We start from the raw sequence: 22665 nt of genomic DNA on the forward strand, positions 1-22665 counted from the left end.
TGGTCAGAAAACAGCATCATCTCACTTTTAGCGTTTTCAGTCCTCGAAAAGCATTTTGAGAGCATGTTGTAACAGGCTGTTACTTTTGACCACAAACAAGTTTCCAAGCCAGAAACATGTGGTTTGGTGATTCTATAGCAGTAATTCAGTTTCCTGTGGTTTCCCTCACTAGTTGGTCAGAAAACAGCATCATCTCACTTTTAGCGTTTTCAGGCCCCGAAAAGCATTTTGAGAGCATGTTGTAACAGGCTGTTACTTTTGACCACAAACAAGTTTCCAAGCCAGAAACATGTGGTTTGGTGATTCTATAGCAGGAATTGAGTGTCCTCTGGTTTCCCTCACTAGTTGGTCAGAAAACAGCGTCATGTCACTTTCAGCGTTTTCAGGCCCCGAAAAGCATTTTGACAGCATGTTGTAACTTAGGCTGTTACTTTTGACCAGAAGCACTCAGAAACAAGTTTCCAAGCCAGAAACATGTGGTTTGGTGATTCTATAGCAGCAATGCAGTTTCCTCTGGTTTTCCTCACTAGTTGGTCAGAAAACAGCATCATCTTACTTTTAGCGTTTTCAGGCCCTGAAAAGCATTTTGACAGCATGTTGCAATTTAGGCTGTTACTTTTGACCAGAAGCACTCAGAAACAAGTTTCCAAGCCAGAAACATGTGGTTTGGTGATTCTATAGCAGTAATTCAGTTTCCTGTGGTTTCCCTCACTAGTTGGTCAGAAAACAGCATCATGTCACTTTTAGCGTTTTCAGGCCTTGAAAAGCATTTTGAGAGCATGTTGTAACAGGCTGTTACTTTTGACCACAAACAAGTTTCCAAGCCAGAAACATGTGGTTTGGTGATTCTATAGCAACAATCTAATTCACTCTGGTTCTCTCACTAGTTGGTCAGAAAACAGCATCATCTCATTTTTAGCGTTTTCAGGCCCCGAAAAGCATTTTGAGAGCATGTTGTAATAGGCTGTTACTTTTGACCACAAACAAGTTTCCAAGCCAGAAACATGTGGTTTGGTGATTCTATAGCAGTAATTCAGTTTCCTGTGGCTTCCCTCACTAGTTGGTCAGAAAACAGCATCATGTCACTTTTAGCGTTTTCAGTCCTCGAAAAGCATTTTGAGAGCATGTTGTAACAGGCTGTTACTTTTGACCACAAACAAGTTTCCAAGCCAGAAACATGTGGTTTGGTGATTCTATAGCAGTAATTCAGTTTCCTGTGGTTTCCCTCACTAGTTGGTCAGAAAACAGCATCATCTCACTTTTAGCGTTTTCAGGCCCCGAAAAGCATTTTGAGAGCATGTTGTAACAGGCTGTTACTTTTGACCACAAACAAGTTTCCAAGCCAGAAACATGTGGTTTGGTGATTCTATAGCAACAATCTAATTCACTCTGGTTCTCTCACTAGTTGGTCAGAAAACAGCATCATGTCACTTTTAGCGTTTTCAGTCCTCGAAAAGCATTTTGAGAGCATGTTGTAACAGGCTGTTACTTTTGACCAGAAACAAGTTTCCAAGCCAGAAACATGTGGTTTGTGGTGATTCTATAGCAGTAATTCAGTTTCCTGTGGTTTCCCTCACTAGTTGGTCAGAAAACAGCATCATGTCACTTTTAGCGTTTTCAGTCCTTGAAAAGCATTTTGAGAGCATGTTGTAACAGGCTGTTACTTTTGACCACAAACAAGTTTCCAAGCCAGAAACATGTGGTTTGGTGATTCTATAGCAACAATCTAATTCACTCTGGTTCTCTCACTAGTTGGTCAGAAAACAGCATCATCTCATTTTTAGCGTTTTCAGGCCCCGAAAAGCATTTTGAGAGCATGTTGTAATAGGCTGTTACTTTTGACCACAAACAAGTTTCCAAGCCAGAAACATGTGGTTTGGTGATTCTATAGCAGGAATTGAGTGTCCTCTGGTTTCCCTCACTAGTTGGTCAGAAAACAGCATCATGTCACTTTCAGCGTTTTCAGGCCCCGAAAAGCATTTTGAGAGCATGTTGTAACTTAGGCTGTTACTTTTGACCAGAAGCACTCAGAAACAAGTTTCCAAGCCAGAAACATGTGGTTTGGTGATTCTATAGCAGCAATGCAGTTTCCTCTGGTTTTCCTCACTAGTTGGTCAGAAAACAGCATCACCTTACTTTTAGCGTTTTCAGGCCCTGAAAAGCATTTTGACAGCATGTTGCAATTCAGGCTGATACTTTTGACCAGAAGCACTCAGAAACAAGTTTCCAAGCCAGAAACATGTGGTTTGGTGATTCTATACCAGTCATTCAGTTTCCTGTGGTTTCCCTCACTAGTTGGTCAGAAAACAGCATCATCTTACTTTTAGCGTTTTCAGGCCCTGAAAAGCATTTTTACAGCATGTCGCAATTTAGGCTGTTACTTTTGACCAGAAGCACTCAGAAACAAGTTTCCAAGCCAGAAACATGTGGTTTGGTGATTCTATAGCAGTAATTCAGTTTCCTGTGGCTTCCCTCACTAGTTGGTCAGAAAACAGCATCATCTCACTTTTAGCGTTTTCAGTCCTCGAAAAGCATTTTGAGAGCATGTTGTAACAGGCTGTTACTTTTGACCACAAACAAGTTTCCAAGCCAGAAACATGTGGTTTGGTGATTCTATAGCAGTAATTCAGTTTCCTGTGGTTTCCCTCACTAGTTGGTCAGAAAACAGCATCATCTCACTTTTAGCGTTTTCAGGCCCCGAAAAGCATTTTGAGAGCATGTTGTAACAGGCTGTTACTTTTGACCACAAACAAGTTTCCAAGCCAGAAACATGTGGTTTGGTGATTCTATAGCAGGAATTGAGTGTCCTCTGGTTTCCCTCACTAGTTGGTCAGAAAACAGCATCATGTCACTTTCAGCGTTTTCAGGCCCCGAAAAGCATTTTGACAGCATGTTGTAACTTAGGCTGTTACTTTTGACCAGAAGCACTCAGAAACAAGTTTCCAAGCCAGAAACATGTGGTTTGGTGATTCTATAGCAGCAATGCAGTTTCCTCTGGTTTTCCTCACTAGTTGGTCAGAAAACAGCATCATCTTACTTTTAGCGTTTTCAGGCCCTGAAAAGCATTTTGACAGCATGTTGCAATTTAGGCTGTTACTTTTGACCAGAAGCACTCAGAAACAAGTTTCCAAGCCAGAAACATGTGGTTTGGTGATTCTATAGCAGTAATTCAGTTTCCTGTGGTTTCCCTCACTAGTTGGTCAGAAAACAGCATCATGTCACTTTTAGCGTTTTCAGGCTTTGAAAAGCATTTTGAGAGCATGTTGTAACAGGCTGTTACTTTTGACCACAAACAAGTTTCCAAGCCAGAAACATGTGGTTTGGTGATTCTATAGCAACAATCTAATTCACTCTGGTTCTCTCACTAGTTGGTCAGAAAACAGCATCATCTCATTTTTAGCGTTTTCAGGCCCCGAAAAGCATTTTGAGAGCATGTTGTAATAGGCTGTTACTTTTGACCACAAACAAGTTTCCAAGCCAGAAACATGTGGTTTGGTGATTCTATAGCAGTAATTCAGTTTCCTGTGGCTTCCCTCACTAGTTGGTCAGAAAACAGTATCATGTCACTTTTAGCGTTTTCAGTCCTCGAAAAGCATTTTGAGAGCATGTTGTAACAGGCTGTTACTTTTGACCAGAAACAAGTTTCCAAGCCAGAAACATGTGGTTTGGTGATTCTATAGCAGTAATTCAGTTTCCTGTGGTTTCCCTCACTAGTTGGTCAGAAAACAGCATCATCTCACTTTTAGCGTTTTCAGGCCCCGAAAAGCATTTTGAGAGCATGTTGTAACAGGCTGTTACTTTTGACCACAAACAAGTTTCCAAGCCAGAAACATGTGGTTTGGTGATTCTATAGCAACAATCTAATTCACTCTGGTTCTCTCACTAGTTGGTCAGAAAACAGCATCATGTCACTTTTAGCGTTTTCAGTCCTCGAAAAGCATTTTGAGAGCATGTTGTAACAGGCTGTTACTTTTGACCAGAAACAAGTTTCCAAGCCAGAAACATGTGGTTTGGTGATTCTATAGCAGTAATTCAGTTTCCTGTGGTTTCCCTCACTAGTTGGTCAGAAAACAGCATCATGTCACTTTTAGCGTTTTCAGTCCTCGAAAAGCATTTTGAGAGCATGTTGTAACAGGCTGTTACTTTTGACCACAAACAAGTTTCCAAGCCAGAAACATGTGGTTTGGTGATTCTATAGCAACAATCTAATTCACTCTGGTTCTCTCACTAGTTGGTCAGAAAACAGCATCATGTCACTTTTAGCGTTTTCAGTCCTCGAAAAGCATTTTGAGAGCATGTTGTAACAGGCTGTTACTTTTGACCAGAAACAAGTTTCCAAGCCAGAAACATGTGGTTTGTGGTGATTCTATAGCAGTAATTCAGTTTCCTGTGGTTTCCCTCACTAGTTGGTCAGAAAACAGCATCATGTCACTTTTAGCGTTTTCAGTCCTTGAAAAGCATTTTGAGAGCATGTTGTAACAGGCTGTTACTTTTGACCACAAACAAGTTTCCAAGCCAGAAACATGTGGTTTGGTGATTCTATAGCAACAATCTAATTCACTCTGGTTCTCTCACTAGTTGGTCAGAAAACAGCATCATCTCATTTTTAGCGTTTTCAGGCCCCGAAAAGCATTTTGAGAGCATGTTGTAATAGGCTGTTACTTTTGACCACAAACAAGTTTCCAAGCCAGAAACATGTGGTTTGGTGATTCTATAGCAGGAATTGAGTGTCCTCTGGTTTCCCTCACTAGTTGGTCAGAAAACAGCATCATGTCACTTTCAGCGTTTTCAGGCCCCGAAAAGCATTTTGAGAGCATGTTGTAACTTAGGCTGTTACTTTTGACCAGAAGCACTCAGAAACAAGTTTCCAAGCCAGAAACATGTGGTTTGGTGATTCTATAGCAGCAATGCAGTTTCCTCTGGTTTTCCTCACTAGTTGGTCAGAAAACAGCATCACCTTACTTTTAGCGTTTTCAGGCCCTGAAAAGCATTTTGACAGCATGTTGCAATTCAGGCTGATACTTTTGACCAGAAGCACTCAGAAACAAGTTTCCAAGCCAGAAACATGTGGTTTGGTGATTCTATAGCAGTAATTCAGTTTCCTGTGGCTTCCCTCACTAGTTGGTCAGAAAACAGCATCATCTCACTTTTAGCGTTTTCAGTCCTCGAAAAGCATTTTGAGAGCATGTTGTAACAGGCTGTTACTTTTGACCACAAACAAGTTTCCAAGCCAGAAACATGTGGTTTGGTGATTCTATAGCAGTAATTCAGTTTCCTGTGGTTTCCCTCACTAGTTGGTCAGAAAACAGCATCATCTCACTTTTAGCGTTTTCAGGCCCCGAAAAGCATTTTGAGAGCATGTTGTAACAGGCTGTTACTTTTGACCACAAACAAGTTTCCAAGCCAGAAACATGTGGTTTGGTGATTCTATAGCAACAATCTAATTCACTCTGGTTCTCTCACTAGTTGGTCAGAAAACAGCATCATCTCATTTTTAGCGTTTTCAGGCCCCGAAAAGCATTTTGAGAGCATGTTGTAATAGGCTGTTACTTTTGACCACAAACAAGTTTCCAAGCCAGAAACATGTGGTTTGGTGATTCTATAGCAGTAATTCAGTTTCCTGTGGCTTCCCTCACTAGTTGGTCAGAAAACAGCATCATGTCACTTTTAGCGTTTTCAGTCCTCGAAAAGCATTTTGAGAGCATGTTGTAACAGGCTGTTACTTTTGACCACAAACAAGTTTCCAAGCCAGAAACATGTGGTTTGGTGATTCTATAGCAGTAATTCAGTTTCCTGTGGTTTCCCTCACTAGTTGGTCAGAAAACAGCATCATCTCACTTTTAGCGTTTTCAGGCCCCGAAAAGCATTTTGAGAGCATGTTGTAACAGGCTGTTACTTTTGACCACAAACAAGTTTCCAAGCCAGAAACATGTGGTTTGGTGATTCTATAGCAACAATCTAATTCACTCTGGTTCTCTCACTAGTTGGTCAGAAAACAGCATCATGTCACTTTTAGCGTTTTCAGTCCTCGAAAAGCATTTTGAGAGCATGTTGTAACAGGCTGTTACTTTTGACCAGAAACAAGTTTCCAAGCCAGAAACATGTGGTTTGTGGTGATTCTATAGCAGTAATTCAGTTTCCTGTGGTTTCCCTCACTAGTTGGTCAGAAAACAGCATCATGTCACTTTTAGCGTTTTCAGTCCTTGAAAAGCATTTTGAGAGCATGTTGTAACAGGCTGTTACTTTTGACCACAAACAAGTTTCCAAGCCAGAAACATGTGGTTTGGTGATTCTATAGCAACAATCTAATTCACTCTGGTTCTCTCACTAGTTGGTCAGAAAACAGCATCATCTCATTTTTAGCGTTTTCAGGCCCCGAAAAGCATTTTGAGAGCATGTTGTAATAGGCTGTTACTTTTGACCACAAACAAGTTTCCAAGCCAGAAACATGTGGTTTGGTGATTCTATAGCAGGAATTGAGTGTCCTCTGGTTTCCCTCACTAGTTGGTCAGAAAACAGCATCATGTCACTTTCAGCGTTTTCAGGCCCCGAAAAGCATTTTGAGAGCATGTTGTAACTTAGGCTGTTACTTTTGACCAGAAGCACTCAGAAACAAGTTTCCAAGCCAGAAACATGTGGTTTGGTGATTCTATAGCAGCAATGCAGTTTCCTCTGGTTTTCCTCACTAGTTGGTCAGAAAACAGCATCACCTTACTTTTAGCGTTTTCAGGCCCTGAAAAGCATTTTGACAGCATGTTGCAATTCAGGCTGATACTTTTGACCAGAAGCACTCAGAAACAAGTTTCCAAGCCAGAAACATGTGGTTTGGTGATTCTATACCAGTCATTCAGTTTCCTGTGGTTTCCCTCACTAGTTGGTCAGAAAACAGCATCATCTTACTTTTAGCGTTTTCAGGCCCTGAAAAGCATTTTTACAGCATGTCGCAATTTAGGCTGTTACTTTTGACCAGAAGCACTCAGAAACAAGTTTCCAAGCCAGAAACATGTGGTTTGGTGATTCTATGGCAGTAATTCAGTTTCCTGTGGCTTCCCTCACTAGTTGGTCAGAAAACAGCATCATCTCACTTTTAGCGTTTTCAGTCCTCGAAAAGCATTTTGAGAGCATGTTGTAACAGGCTGTTACTTTTGACCACAAACAAGTTTCCAAGCCAGAAACATGTGGTTTGGTGATTCTATAGCAGTAATTCAGTTTCCTGTGGTTTCCCTCACTAGTTGGTCAGAAAACAGCATCATCTCACTTTTAGCGTTTTCAGGCCCCGAAAAGCATTTTGAGAGCATGTTGTAACAGGCTGTTACTTTTGACCACAAACAAGTTTCCAAGCCAGAAACATGTGGTTTGGTGATTCTATAGCAGGAATTGAGTGTCCTCTGGTTTCCCTCACTAGTTGGTCAGAAAACAGCGTCATGTCACTTTCAGCGTTTTCAGGCCCCGAAAAGCATTTTGACAGCATGTTGTAACTTAGGCTGTTACTTTTGACCAGAAGCACTCAGAAACAAGTTTCCAAGCCAGAAACATGTGGTTTGGTGATTCTATAGCAGCAATGCAGTTTCCTCTGGTTTTCCTCACTAGTTGGTCAGAAAACAGCATCATCTTACTTTTAGCGTTTTCAGGCCCTGAAAAGCATTTTGACAGCATGTTGCAATTTAGGCTGTTACTTTTGACCAGAAGCACTCAGAAACAAGTTTCCAAGCCAGAAACATGTGGTTTGGTGATTCTATAGCAGTAATTCAGTTTCCTGTGGTTTCCCTCACTAGTTGGTCAGAAAACAGCATCATGTCACTTTTAGCGTTTTCAGGCCTTGAAAAGCATTTTGAGAGCATGTTGTAACAGGCTGTTACTTTTGACCACAAACAAGTTTCCAAGCCAGAAACATGTGTTTTGGTGATTCTATAGCAACAATCTAATTCACTCTGGTTCTCTCACTAGTTGGTCAGAAAACAGCATCATCTCATTTTTAGCGTTTTCAGGCCCCGAAAAGCATTTTGAGAGCATGTTGTAATAGGCTGTTACTTTTGACCACAAACAAGTTTCCAAGCCAGAAACATGTGGTTTGGTGATTCTATAGCAGTAATTCAGTTTCCTGTGGCTTCCCTCACTAGTTGGTCAGAAAACAGCATCATGTCACTTTTAGCGTTTTCAGTCCTCGAAAAGCATTTTGAGAGCATGTTGTAACAGGCTGTTACTTTTGACCACAAACAAGTTTCCAAGCCAGAAACATGTGGTTTGGTGATTCTATAGCAGTAATTCAGTTTCCTGTGGTTTCCCTCACTAGTTGGTCAGAAAACAGCATCATCTCACTTTTAGCGTTTTCAGGCCCCGAAAAGCATTTTGAGAGCATGTTGTAACAGGCTGTTACTTTTGACCACAAACAAGTTTCCAAGCCAGAAACATGTGGTTTGGTGATTCTATAGCAACAATCTAATTCACTCTGGTTCTCTCACTAGTTGGTCAGAAAACAGCATCATGTCACTTTTAGCGTTTTCAGTCCTCGAAAAGCATTTTGAGAGCATGTTGTAACAGGCTGTTACTTTTGACCAGAAACAAGTTTCCAAGCCAGAAACATGTGGTTTGTGGTGATTCTATAGCAGTAATTCAGTTTCCTGTGGTTTCCCTCACTAGTTGGTCAGAAAACAGCATCATGTCACTTTTAGTGTTTTCAGTCCTTGAAAAGCATTTTGAGAGCATGTTGTAACAGGCTGTTACTTTTGACCACAAACAAGTTTCCAAGCCAGAAACATGTGGTTTGGTGATTCTATAGCAACAATCTAATTCACTCTGGTTCTCTCACTAGTTGGTCAGAAAACAGCATCATCTCATTTTTAGCGTTTTCAGGCCCCGAAAAGCATTTTGAGAGCATGTTGTAATAGGCTGTTACTTTTGACCACAAACAAGTTTCCAAGCCAGAAACATGTGGTTTGGTGATTCTATAGCAGGAATTGAGTGTCCTCTGGTTTCCCTCACTAGTTGGTCAGAAAACAGCATCATGTCACTTTCAGCGTTTTCAGGCCCCGAAAAGCATTTTGAGAGCATGTTGTAACTTAGGCTGTTACTTTTGACCAGAAGCACTCAGAAACAAGTTTCCAAGCCAGAAACATGTGGTTTGGTGATTCTATAGCAGCAATGCAGTTTCCTCTGGTTTTCCTCACTAGTTGGTCAGAAAACAGCATCACCTTACTTTTAGCGTTTTCAGGCCCTGAAAAGCATTTTGACAGCATGTTGCAATTCAGGCTGATACTTTTGACCAGAAGCACTCAGAAACAAGTTTCCAAGCCAGAAACATGTGGTTTGGTGATTCTATACCAGTCATTCAGTTTCCTGTGGTTTCCCTCACTAGTTGGTCAGAAAACAGCAACATCTTACTTTTAGCGTTTTCAGGCCCTGAAAAGCATTTTTACAGCATGTCGCAATTTAGGCTGTTACTTTTGACCAGAAGCACTCAGAAACAAGTTTCCAAGCCAGAAACATGTGGTTTGGTGATTCTATAGCAGTAATTCAGTTTCCTGTGGCTTCCCTCACTAGTTGGTCAGAAAACAGCATCATCTCACTTTTAGCGTTTTCAGTCCTCGAAAAGCATTTTGAGAGCATGTTGTAACAGGCTGTTACTTTTGACCACAAACAAGTTTCCAAGCCAGAAACATGTGGTTTGGTGATTCTATAGCAGTAATTCAGTTTCCTGTGGTTTCCCTCACTAGTTGGTCAGAAAACAGCATCATCTCACTTTTAGCGTTTTCAGGCCCCGAAAAGCATTTTGAGAGCATGTTGTAACAGGCTGTTACTTTTGACCACAAACAAGTTTCCAAGCCAGAAACATGTGGTTTGGTGATTCTATAGCAGGAATTGAGTGTCCTCTGGTTTCCCTCACTAGTTGGTCAGAAAACAGCATCATGTCACTTTCAGCGTTTTCAGGCCCCGAAAAGCATTTTGACAGCATGTTGTAACTTAGGCTGTTACTTTTGACCAGAAGCACTCAGAAACAAGTTTCCAAGCCAGAAACATGTGGTTTGGTGATTCTATAGCAGCAATGCAGTTTCCTCTGGTTTTCCTCACTAGTTGGTCAGAAAACAGCATCATCTTACTTTTAGCGTTTTCAGGCCCTGAAAAGCATTTTGACAGCATGTTGCAATTTAGGCTGTTACTTTTGACCAGAAGCACTCAGAAACAAGTTTCCAAGCCAGAAACATGTGGTTTGGTGATTCTATAGCAGTAATTCAGTTTCCTGTGGTTTCCCTCACTAGTTGGTCAGAAAACAGCATCATGTCACTTTTAGCGTTTTCAGGCCTTGAAAAGCATTTTGAGAGCATGTTGTAACAGGCTGTTACTTTTGACCACAAACAAGTTTCCAAGCCAGAAACATGTGTTTTGGTGATTCTATAGCAACAATCTAATTCACTCTGGTTCTCTCACTAGTTGGTCAGAAAACAGCATCATCTCATTTTTAGCGTTTTCAGGCCCCGAAAAGCATTTTGAGAGCATGTTGTAATAGGCTGTTACTTTTGACCACAAACAAGTTTCCAAGCCAGAAACATGTGGTTTGGTGATTCTATAGCAGTAATTCAGTTTCCTGTGGCTTCCCTCACTAGTTGGTCAGAAAACAGCATCATGTCACTTTTAGCGTTTTCAGTCCTCGAAAAGCATTTTGAGAGCATGTTGTAACAGGCTGTTACTTTTGACCACAAACAAGTTTCCAAGCCAGAAACATGTGGTTTGGTGATTCTATAGCAGTAATTCAGTTTCCTGTGGTTTCCCTCACTAGTTGGTCAGAAAACAGCATCATCTCACTTTTAGCGTTTTCAGGCCCCGAAAAGCATTTTGAGAGCATGTTGTAACAGGCTGTTACTTTTGACCAGAAACAAGTTTCCAAGCCAGAAACATGTGGTTTGGTGATTCTATAGCAACAATCTAATTCACTCTGGTTCTCTCACTAGTTGGTCAGAAAACAGCATCATGTCACTTTTAGCGTTTTCAGTCCTCGAAAAGCATTTTGAGAGCATGTTGTAACAGGCTGTTACTTTTGACCAGAAACAAGTTTCCAAGCCAGAAACATGTGGTTTGTGGTGATTCTATAGCAGTAATTCAGTTTCCTGTGGTTTCCCTCACTAGTTGGTCAGAAAACAGCATCATGTCACTTTTAGTGTTTTCAGTCCTTGAAAAGCATTTTGAGAGCATGTTGTAACAGGCTGTTACTTTTGACCACAAACAAGTTTCCAAGCCAGAAACATGTGGTTTGGTGATTCTATAGCAACAATCTAATTCACTCTGGTTCTCTCACTAGTTGGTCAGAAAACAGCATCATCTCATTTTTAGCGTTTTCAGGCCCCGAAAAGCATTTTGAGAGCATGTTGTAATAGGCTGTTACTTTTGACCACAAACAAGTTTCCAAGCCAGAAACATGTGGTTTGGTGATTCTATAGCAGGAATTGAGTGTCCTCTGGTTTCCCTCACTAGTTGGTCAGAAAACAGCATCATGTCACTTTCAGCGTTTTCAGGCCCCGAAAAGCATTTTGAGAGCATGTTGTAACTTAGGCTGTTACTTTTGACCAGAAGCACTCAGAAACAAGTTTCCAAGCCAGAAACATGTGGTTTGGTGATTCTATAGCAGCAATGCAGTTTCCTCTGGTTTTCCTCACTAGTTGGTCAGAAAACAGCATCACCTTACTTTTAGCGTTTTCAGGCCCTGAAAAGCATTTTGACAGCATGTTGCAATTCAGGCTGATACTTTTGACCAGAAGCACTCAGAAACAAGTTTCCAAGCCAGAAACATGTGGTTTGGTGATTCTATACCAGTCATTCAGTTTCCTGTGGTTTCCCTCACTAGTTGGTCAGAAAACAGCATCATCTTACTTTTAGCGTTTTCAGGCCCTGAAAAGCATTTTTACAGCATGTCGCAATTTAGGCTGTTACTTTTGACCAGAAGCACTCAGAAACAAGTTTCCAAGCCAGAAACATGTGGTTTGGTGATTCTATAGCAGGAATTCAGTTTCCTGTGGTTTCCCTGACTAGTTGGTGAGAAAACAGCATCATCTCACTTTTAGCGTTTTCAGGCCCCGAAAAGCATTTTGAGAGCATGTTGTAACTTAGGCTGTTACTTTTGACCAGAAGCACTCAGAAACAAGTTTCCACGCCAGAAACATGTGGTTTGGTGATTCTATAGCAGTAATTCAGTTTCCTGTGGTTTCCCTCACTAGTTGGTCAGAAAACAGCATCATGTCACTTTTAGCGTTTTCAGTCCTCGAAAAGCATTTTGAGAGCATGTTGTAACAGGCTGTTACTTTTGACCACAAACAAGTTTCCAAGCCAGAAACATGTGGTTTGGTGATTCTATAGCAACAATCTAATTCACTCTGGTTCTCTCACTAGTTGGTCAGAAAACAGCATCATCTCATTTTTAGCGTTTTCAGGCCCCGAAAAGCATTTTGAGAGCATGTTGTAATAGGCTGTTACTTTTGACCACAAACAAGTTTCCAAGCCAGAAACATGTGGTTTGGTGATTCTATAGCAGTAATTCAGTTTCCTGTGGCTTCCCTCACTAGTTGGTCAGAAAACAGCATCATGTCACTTTTAGCGTTTTCAGTCCTCGAAAAGCATTTTGAGAGCATGTTGTAACAGGCTGTTACTTTTGACCACAAACAAGTTTCCAAGCCAGAAACATGTGGTTTGGTGATTCTATAGCAGTAATTCAGTTTCCTGTGGTTTCCCTCACTAGTTGGTCAGAAAACAGCATCATCTCACTTTTAGCGTTTTCAGGCCCCGAAAAGCATTTTGAGAGCATGTTGTAACAGGCTGTTACTTTTGACCACAAACAAGTTTCCAAGCCAGAAACATGTGGTTTGGTGATTCTATAGCAACAATCTAATTCACTCTGGTTCTCTCACTAGTTGGTCAGAAAACAGCATCATGTCACTTTTAGCGTTTTCAGTCCTCGAAAAGCATTTTGAGAGCATGTTGTAACAGGCTGTTACTTTTGACCACAAACAAGTTTCCAAGCCAGAAACATGTGGTTTGGTGATTCTATAGCAGTCATTCAGTTTCTTGTGGTTTCCCTCACTAGTTGGTCAGAAAACAGCATCATCTTACTTTTAGCGTTTTCAGGCCCTGAAAAGCATTTTTACAGCATGTCGCAATTTAGGCTGTTACTTTTGACCAGAAGCACTCAGAAACAAGTTTCCAAGCCAGAAACATGTGGTTTGGTGATTCTATAGCAGTAATTCAGTTTCCTGTGGCTTCCCTCACTAGTTGGTCAGAAAACAGCATCATGTCACTTTTAGCGTTTTCAGTCCTCGAAAAGCATTTTGAGAGCATGTTGTAACAGGCTGTTACTTTTGACCACAAACAAGTTTCCAAGCCAGAAACATGTGGTCTGGTGATTCTATAGCAACAATCTAATTCACTCTGGTTCTCTCACTAGTTGGTCAGAAAACAGCATCATCTCATTTTTAGCGTTTTCAGGCCCCGAAAAGCATTTTGAGAGCATGTTGTAATAGGCTGTTACTTTTGACCACAAACAAGTTTCCAAGCCAGAAACATGTGGTTTGGTGATTCTATAGCAACAATCTAATTCACTCTGGTTCTCTCACTAGTTGGTCAGAAAACAGCATCATCTCATTTTTAGCGTTTTCAGGCCTCGAAAAGCATTTTGAGAGCATGTTGTAATAGGCTGTTACTTTTGACCACAAACAAGTTTCCAAGCCAGAAACATGTGGTTTGGTGATTCTATAGCAGTAATTCAGTTTCCTGTGGTTTCCCTCACTAGTTGGTCAGAAAACAGCATCATGTCACTTTTAGCGTTTTCAGTCCTCGAAAAGCATTTTGAGAGCATGTTGTAACAGGCTGTTACTTTTGACCAGAAACAAGTTTCCAAGCCAGAAACATGTGGTTTGGTGATTCTATAGCAGTAATTCAGTTTCCTGTGGCTTCCCTCACTAGTTGGTCAGAAAACAGCATCATGTCACTTTTAGCGTTTTCAGTCCTCGAAAAGCATTTTGAGAGCATGTTGTAACAGGCTGTTACTTTTGACCACAAACAAGTTTCCAAGCCAGAAACATGTGGTTTGGTGATTCTATAGCAACAATCTAATTCACTCTGGTTCTCTCACTAGTTGGTCAGAAAACAGCATCATGTCACTTTTAGCGTTTTCAGTCCTCGAAAAGCATTTTGAGAGCATGTTGTAACAGGCTGTTACTTTTGACCAGAAACAAGTTTCCAAGCCAGAAACATGTGGTTTGTGGTGATTCTATAGCAGTAATTCAGTTTCCTGTGGTTTCCCTCACTAGTTGGTCAGAAAACAGCATCATGTCACTTTTAGCGTTTTCAGTCCTTGAAAAGCATTTTGAGAGCATGTTGTAACAGGCTGTTACTTTTGACCACAAACAAGTTTCCAAGCCAGAAACATGTGGTTTGGTGATTCTATAGCAACAATCTAATTCACTCTGGTTCTCTCACTAGTTGGTCAGAAAACAGCATCATGTCACTTTCAGCGTTTTCAGGCCCCGAAAAGCATTTTGAGAGCATGTTGTAACTTAGGCTGTTACTTTTGACCAGAAGCACTCAGAAACAAGTTTCCAAGCCAGAAACATGTGGTTTGGTGATTCTATAGCAGCAATGCAGTTTCCTCTGGTTTCCCTCACTAGTTGGTCAGAAAACAGCATCACCTTACTTTTAGCGTTTTCAGGCCCTGAAAAGCATTTTGACAGCATGTTGCAATTCAGGCTGATACTTTTGACCAGAAGCACTCAGAAACAAGTTTCCAAGCCAGAAACATGTGGTTTGTGGTGATTCTATAGCAGTAATTCAGTTTCCTGTGGTTTCCCTCACTAGTTGGTCAGAAAACAGCATCATCTCACTTTTAGCGTTTTCAGGCCCCGAAAAGCATTTTGAGAGCATGTTGTAACAGGCTGTTACTTTTGACCACAAACAAGTTTCCAAGCCAGAAACATGTGGTTTGGTGATTCTATAGCAGGAATTGAGTGTCCTCTGGTTTCCCTCACTAGTTGGTCAGAAAACAGCATCATGTCACTTTCAGCGTTTTCAGGCCCCGAAAAGCATTTTGACAGCATGTTGTAACTTAGGCTGTTACTTTTGACCAGAAGCACTCAGAAACAAGTTTCCAAGCCAGAAACATGTGGTTTGGTGATTCTATAGCAGCAATGCAGTTTCCTCTGGTTTTCCTCACTAGTTGGTCAGAAAACAGCATCATCTTACTTTTAGCGTTTTCAGGCCCTGAAAAGCATTTTGACAGCATGTTGCAATTTAGGCTGTTACTTTTGACCAGAAGCACTCAGAAACAAGTTTCCAAGCCAGAAACATGTGGTTTGGTGATTCTATAGCAGTAATTCAGTTTCCTGTGGTTTCCCTCACTAGTTGGTCAGAAAACAGCATCATGTCACTTTTAGCGTTTTCAGTCCTTGAAAAGCATTTTGAGAGCATGTTGTAACAGGCTGTTACTTTTGACCACAAACAAGTTTCCAAGCCAGAAACATGTGGTTTGGTGATTCTATAGCAACAATCTAATTCACTCTGGTTCTCTCACTAGTTGGTCAGAAAACAGCATCATCTCATTTTTAGCGTTTTCAGGCCCCGAAAAGCATTTTGAGAGCATGTTGTAATAGGCTGTTACTTTTGACCACAAACAAGTTTCCAAGCCAGAAACATGTGGTTTGGTGATTCTATAGCAGTAATTCAGTTTCCTGTGGCTTCCCTCACTAGTTGGTCAGAAAACAGCATAATGTCACTTTTAGCGTTTTCAGTCCTCGAAAAGCATTTTGAGAGCATGTTGTAACAGGCTGTTACTTTTGACCACAAACAAGTTTCCAAGCCAGAAACATGTGGTTTGGTGATTCTATAGCAGTAATTCAGTTTCCTGTGGTTTCCCTCACTAGTTGGTCAGAAAACAGCATCATCTCACTTTTAGCGTTTTCAGGCCCCGAAAAGCATTTTGAGAGCATGTTGTAACAGGCTGTTACTTTTGACCACAAACAAGTTTCCAAGCCAGAAACATGTGGTTTGGTGATTCTATAGCAACAATCTAATTCACTCTGGTTCTCTCACTAGTTGGTCAGAAAACAGCATCATGTCACTTTTAGCGTTTTCAGTCCTTGAAAAGCATTTTGAGCGCATGTTGTAACAGGCTGTTACTTTTGACCACAAACAAGTTTCCAAGCCAGAAACATGTGGTTTGGTGATTCTATAGCAACAATCTAATTCACTCTGGTTCTCTCACTAGTTGGTCAGAAAACAGCATCATCTCATTTTTAGCGTTTTCAGGCCCCGAAAAGCATTTTGAGAGCATGTTGTAATAGGCTGTTACTTTTGACCACAAACAAGTTTCCAAGCCAGAAACATGTGGTTTGGTGATTCTATAGCAGTAATTCAGTTTCCTGTGGCTTCCCTCACTAGTTGGTCAGAAAACAGCATCATGTCACTTTTAGCGTTTTCAGTCCTCGAAAAGCATTTTGAGAGCATGTTGTAACAGGCTGTTACTTTTGACCACAAACAAGTTTCCAAGCCAGAAACATGTGGTTTGGTGATTCTATAGCAGTAATTCAGTTTCCTGTGGTTTCCCTCACTAGTTGGTCAGAAAACAGCATCATCTCACTTTTAGCGTTTTCAGGCCCCGAAAAGTATTTTGAGAGCATGTTGTAACAGGCTGTTACTTTTGACCACAAACAAGTTTCCAAGCCAGAAACATGTGGTTTGGTGATTCTATAGCAACAATCTAATTCACTCTGGTTGTCTCACTAGTTGGTCAGAAAACAGCATCATGTCACTTTTAGCGTTTTCAGTCCTCGAAAAGCATTTTGAGAGCATGTTGTAACAGGCTGTTACTTTTGACCAGAAACAAGTTTCCAAGCCAGAAACATGTGGTTTGTGGTGATTCTATAGCAGTAATTCAGTTTCCTGTGGTTTCCCTCACTAGTTGGTCAGAAAACAGCATCATGTCACTTTTAGTGTTTTCAGTCCTTGAAAAGCATTTTGAGAGCATGTTGTAACAGGCTGTTACTTTTGACCACAAACAAGTTTCCAAGCCAGAAACATGTGGTTTGGTGATTCTATAGCAACAATCTAATTCACTCTGGTTCTCTCACTAGTTGGTCAGAAAACAGCATCATCTCATTTTTAGCGTTTTCAGGCCCCGAAAAGCATTTTGAGAGCATGTTGTAATAGGCTGTTACTTTTGACCACAAACAAGTTTCCAAGCCAGAAACATGTGGTTTGGTGATTCTATAGCAGGAATTGAGTGTCCTCTGGTTTCCCTCACTAGTTGGTCAGAAAACAGCATCATGTCACTTTCAGCGTTTTCAGGCCCTGAAAAGCATTTTGAGAGCATGTTGTAACTTAGGCTGTTACTTTTGACCAGAAGCACTCAGAAACAAGTTTCCAAGCCAGAAACATGTGGTTTGGTGATTCTATAGCAGTAATTCAGTTTCCTGTGGTTTCCCTCACTAGTTGGTCAGAAAACAGCATCATCTTACTTTTAGCGTTTTCAGGCCCTGAAAAGCATTTTTACAGCATGTCGCAATTTAGGCTGTTACTTTTGACCAGAAGCACTCAGAAACAAGTTTCCAAGCCAGAAACATGTGGTTTGGTGATTCTATAGCAGTAATTCAGTTTCCTGTGGCTTCCCTCACTAGTTGGTCAGAAAACAGCATCATGTCACTTTTAGCGTTTTCAGTCCTCGAAAAGCATTTTGAGAGCATGTTGTAACAGGCTGTTACTTTTGACCAGAAACAAGTTTCCAAGCCAGAAACATGTGGTTTGGTGATTCTATAGCAGTAATTCAGTTTCCTGTGGTTTCCCTCACTAGTTGGTCAGAAAACAGCATCATCTCACTTTTAGCGTTTTCAGGCCCCGAAAAGCATTTTGAGAGCATGTTGTAACAGGCTGTTACTTTTGACCATAAACAAGTTTCCAAGCCAGAAACATGTGGTTTGGTGATTCTATAGCAGGAATTGAGTGTCCTCTGGTTTCCCTCACTAGTTGGTCAGAAAACAGCATCATGTCACTTTCAGCGTTTTCAGGCCCCGAAAAGCATTTTGACAGCATGTTGTAACTTAGGCTGTTACTTTTGACCAGAAGCACTCAGAAACAAGTTTCCAAGCCAGAAACATGTGGTTTGGTGATTCTATAGCAGCAATGCAGTTTCCTCTGGTTTTCCTCACTAGTTGGTCAGAAAACAGCATCATCTTACTTTTAGCGTTTTCAGGCCCTGAAAAGCATTTTGACAGCATGTTGCAATTTAGGCTGTTACTTTTGACCAGAAGCACTCAGAAACAAGTTTCCAAGCCAGAAACATGTGGTTTGGTGATTCTATAGCAGTAATTCAGTTTCCTGTGGTTTCCCTCACTAGTTGGTCAGAAAACAGCATCATCTCACTTTTAGCGTTTTCAGGCCTTGAAAAGCATTTTGAGAGCATGTTGTAACAGGCTGTTACTTTTGACCACAAACAAGTTTCCAAGCCAGAAACATGTGGTTTGGTGATTCTATAGCAACAATCTAATTCACTCTGGTTCTCTCACTAGTTGGTCAGAAAACAGCATCATCTCATTTTTAGCGTTTTCAGGCCCCGAAAAGCATTTTGAGAGCATGTTGTAATAGGCTGTTACTTTTGACCACAAACAAGTTTCCAAGCCAGAAACATGTGGTTTGGTGATTCTATAGCAGTAATTCAGTTTCCTGTGGCTTCCCTCACTAGTTGGTCAGAAAACAGCATCATGTCACTTTTAGCGTTTTCAGTCCTCGAAAAGCATTTTGAGAGCATGTTGTAACAGGCTGTTACTTTTGACCACAAACAAGTTTCCAAGCCAGAAACATGTGGTTTGTGGTGATTCTATAGCAGTAATTCAGTTTCCTGTGGTTTCCCTCACTAGTTGGTCAGAAAACAGCATCATCTCACTTTTAGCGTTTTCAGGCCCCGAAAAGCATTTTGAGAGCATGTTGTAACAGGCTGTTACTTTTGACCACAAACAAGTTTCCAAGCCAGAAACATGTGGTTTGGTGATTCTATAGCAGGAATTGAGTGTCCTCTGGTTTCCCTCACTAGTTGGTCAGAAAACAGCATCATGTCACTTTCAGCGTTTTCAGGCCCCGAAAAGCATTTTGACAGCATGTTGTAACTTAGGCTGTTACTTTTGACCAGAAGCACTCAGAAACAAGTTTCCAAGCCAGAAACATGTGGTTTGGTGATTCTATAGCAGCAATGCAGTTTCCTCTGGTTTTCCTCACTAGTTGGTCAGAAAACAGCATCATCTTACTTTTAGCGTTTTCAGGCCCTGAAAAGCATTTTGACAGCATGTTGCAATTTAGGCTGTTACTTTTGACCAGAAGCACTCAGAAACAAGTTTCCAAGCCAGAAACATGTGGTTTGGTGATTCTATAGCAGTAATTCAGTTTCCTGTGGTTTCCCTCACTAGTTGGTCAGAAAACAGCATCATGTCACTTTTAGCGTTTTCAGGCCTTGAAAAGCATTTTGAGAGCATGTTGTAACAGGCTGTTACTTTTGACCACAAACAAGTTTCCAAGCCAGAAACATGTGGTTTGGTGATTCTATAGCAACAATCTAATTCACTCTGGTTCTCTCACTAGTTGGTCAGAAAACAGCATCATCTCATTTTTAGCGTTTTCAGGCCCCGAAAAGCATTTTGAGAGCATGTTGTAATAGGCTGTTACTTTTGACCACAAACAAGTTTCCAAGCCAGAAACATGTGGTTTGGTGATTCTATAGCAGTAATTCAGTTTCCTGTGGCTTCCCTCACTAGTTGGTCAGAAAACAGCATCATGTCACTTTTAGCGTTTTCAGTCCTCGAAAAGCATTTTGAGAGCATGTTGTAACAGGCTGTTACTTTTGACCACAAACAAGTTTCCAAGCCAGAAACATGTGGTTTGGTGATTCTATAGCAACAATCTAATTCACTCTGGTTCTCTCACTAGTTGGTCAGAAAACAGCATCATGTCACTTTTAGCGTTTTCAGTCCTCGAAAAGCATTTTGAGAGCATGTTGTAACAGGCTGTTACTTTTGACCACAAACAAGTTTCCAAGCCAGAAACATGTGGTTTGTGGTGATTCTATAGCAGTAATTCAGTTTCCTGTGGTTTCCCTCACTAGTTGGTCAGAAAACAGCATCATCTCACTTTTAGCGTTTTCAGGCCCCGAAAAGCATTTTGAGAGCATGTTGTAACAGGCTGTTACTTTTGACCACAAACAAGTTTCCAAGCCAGAAACATGTGGTTTGGTGATTCTATAGCAGGAATTGAGTGTCCTCTGGTTTCCCTCACTAGTTGGTCAGAAAACAGCATCATGTCACTTTCAGCGTTTTCAGGCCCCGAAAAGCATTTTGACAGCATGTTGTAACTTAGGCTGTTACTTTTGACCAGAAGCACTCAGAAACAAGTTTCCAAGCCAGAAACATGTGGTTTGGTGATTCTATAGCAGCAATGCAGTTTCCTCTGGTTTTCCTCACTAGTTGGTCAGAAAACAGCATCATCTTACTTTTAGCGTTTTCAGGCCCTGAAAAGCATTTTGACAGCATGTTGCAATTTAGGCTGTTACTTTTGACCAGAAGCACTCAGAAACAAGTTTCCAAGCCAGAAACATGTGGTTTGGTGATTCTATAGCAGTAATTCAGTTTCCTGTGGTTTCCCTCACTAGTTGGTCAGAAAACAGCATCATGTCACTTTTAGCGTTTTCAGGCCTTGAAAAGCATTTTGAGAGCATGTTGTAACAGGCTGTTACTTTTGACCACAAACAAGTTTCCAAGCCAGAAACATGTGGTTTGGTGATTCTATAGCAACAATCTAATTCACTCTGGTTCTCTCACTAGTTGGTCAGAAAACAGCATCATCTCATTTTTAGCGTTTTCAGGCCCCGAAAAGCATTTTGAGAGCATGTTGTAATAGGCTGTTACTTTTGACCACAAACAAGTTTCCAAGCCAGAAACATGTGGTTTGGTGATTCTATAGCAGTAATTCAGTTTCCTGTGGCTTCCCTCACTAGTTGATCAGAAAACAGCATCATGTCACTTTTAGCGTTTTCAGTCCTCGAAAAGCATTTTGAGAGCATGTTGTAACAGGCTGTTACTTTTGACCACAAACAAGTTTCCAAGCCAGAAACATGTGGTTTGGTGATTCTATAGCAGTAATTCAGTTTCCTGTGGCTTCCCTCACTAGTTGGTCAGAAAACAGCATCATGTCACTTTTAGCGTTTTCAGTCCTCGAAAAGCATTTTGAGAGCATGTTGTAACAGGCTGTTACTTTTGACCACAAACAAGTTTCCAAGCCAGAAACATGTGGTTTGGTGATTCTATAGCAACAATCTAATTCACTCTGGTTCTCTCACTAGTTGGTCAGAAAACAGCATCATGTCACTTTTAGCGTTTTCAGTCTTCGAAAAGCATTTTGAGAGAATGTTGTAACAGGCTGTTACTTTTGACCACAAACAAGTTTCCAAGCCAGAAACATGTGGTTTGGTGATTCTATAGCAGGAATTGAGTGTCCTCTGGTTTCCCTCACTAGTTGGTCAGAAAACAGCATCATGTCACTTTCAGCGTTTTCAGGCCCCGAAAAGCATTTTGAGAGCATGTTGTAACTTAGGCTGTTACTTTTGACCAGAAGCACTCAGAAACAAGTTTCCAAGCCAGAAACATGTGGTTTGGTGATTCTATAGCAGGAATTCAGTTTCCTGTGGTTTCCCTGACTAGTTGGTGAGAAAACAGCATCATCTCACTTTTAGCGTTTTCAGGCCCCGAAAAGCATTTTGAGAGCATGTTGTAACTTAGGCTGTTACTTTTGACCAGAAGCACTCAGAAACAAGTTTCCAAGCCAGAAACATGTGGTTTGGTGATTCTATAGCAGTAATTCAGTTTCCTGTGGTTTCCCTCACTAGTTGGTCAGAAAACAGCATCATGTCACTTTTAGCGTTTTCAGTCCTCGAAAAGCATTTTGAGAGCATGTTGTAACAGGCTGTTACTTTTGACCAGAAACAAGTTTCCAAGCCAGAAACATGTGGTTTGGTGATTCTATAGCAGTAATTCAGTTTCCTGTGGCTTCCCTCACTAGTTGGTCAGAAAACAGCATCATGTCACTTTTAGCGTTTTCAGTCCTCGAAAAGCATTTTGAGAGCATGTTGTAACAGGCTGTTACTTTTGACCACAAACAAGTTTCCAAGCCAGAAACATGTGGTTTGGTGATTCTATAGCAACAATCTAATTCACTCTGGTTCTCTCACTAGTTGGTCAGAAAACAGCATCATGTCACTTTTAGCGTTTTCAGTCTTCGAAAAGCATTTTGAGAGAATGTTGTAACAGGCTGTTACTTTTGACCAGAAACAAGTTTCCAAGCCAGAAACATGTGGTTTGTGGTGATTCTATAGCAGTAATTCAGTTTCCTGTGGTTTCCCTCACTAGTTGGTCAGAAAACAGCATCATCTCACTTTTAGCTTTTTCAGGCCCCGAAAAGCATTTTGAGAGCATGTTGTAACAGGCTGTTACTTTTGACCACAAACAAGTTTCCAAGCCAGAAACATGTGGTTTGGTGATTCTATAGCAGGAATTGAGTGTCCTCTGGTTTCCCTCACTAGTTGGTCAGAAAACAGCATCATGTCACTTTCAGCGTTTTCAGGCCCCGAAAAGCATTTTGACAGCATGTTGTAACTTA

The sequence above is a fragment of the Epinephelus lanceolatus genome, chromosome 24, assembly GCF_041903045.1.
Source record: "Epinephelus lanceolatus isolate andai-2023 chromosome 24, ASM4190304v1, whole genome shotgun sequence".
Classification (NCBI taxonomy): domain Eukaryota; kingdom Metazoa; phylum Chordata; class Actinopteri; order Perciformes; family Serranidae; genus Epinephelus; species Epinephelus lanceolatus.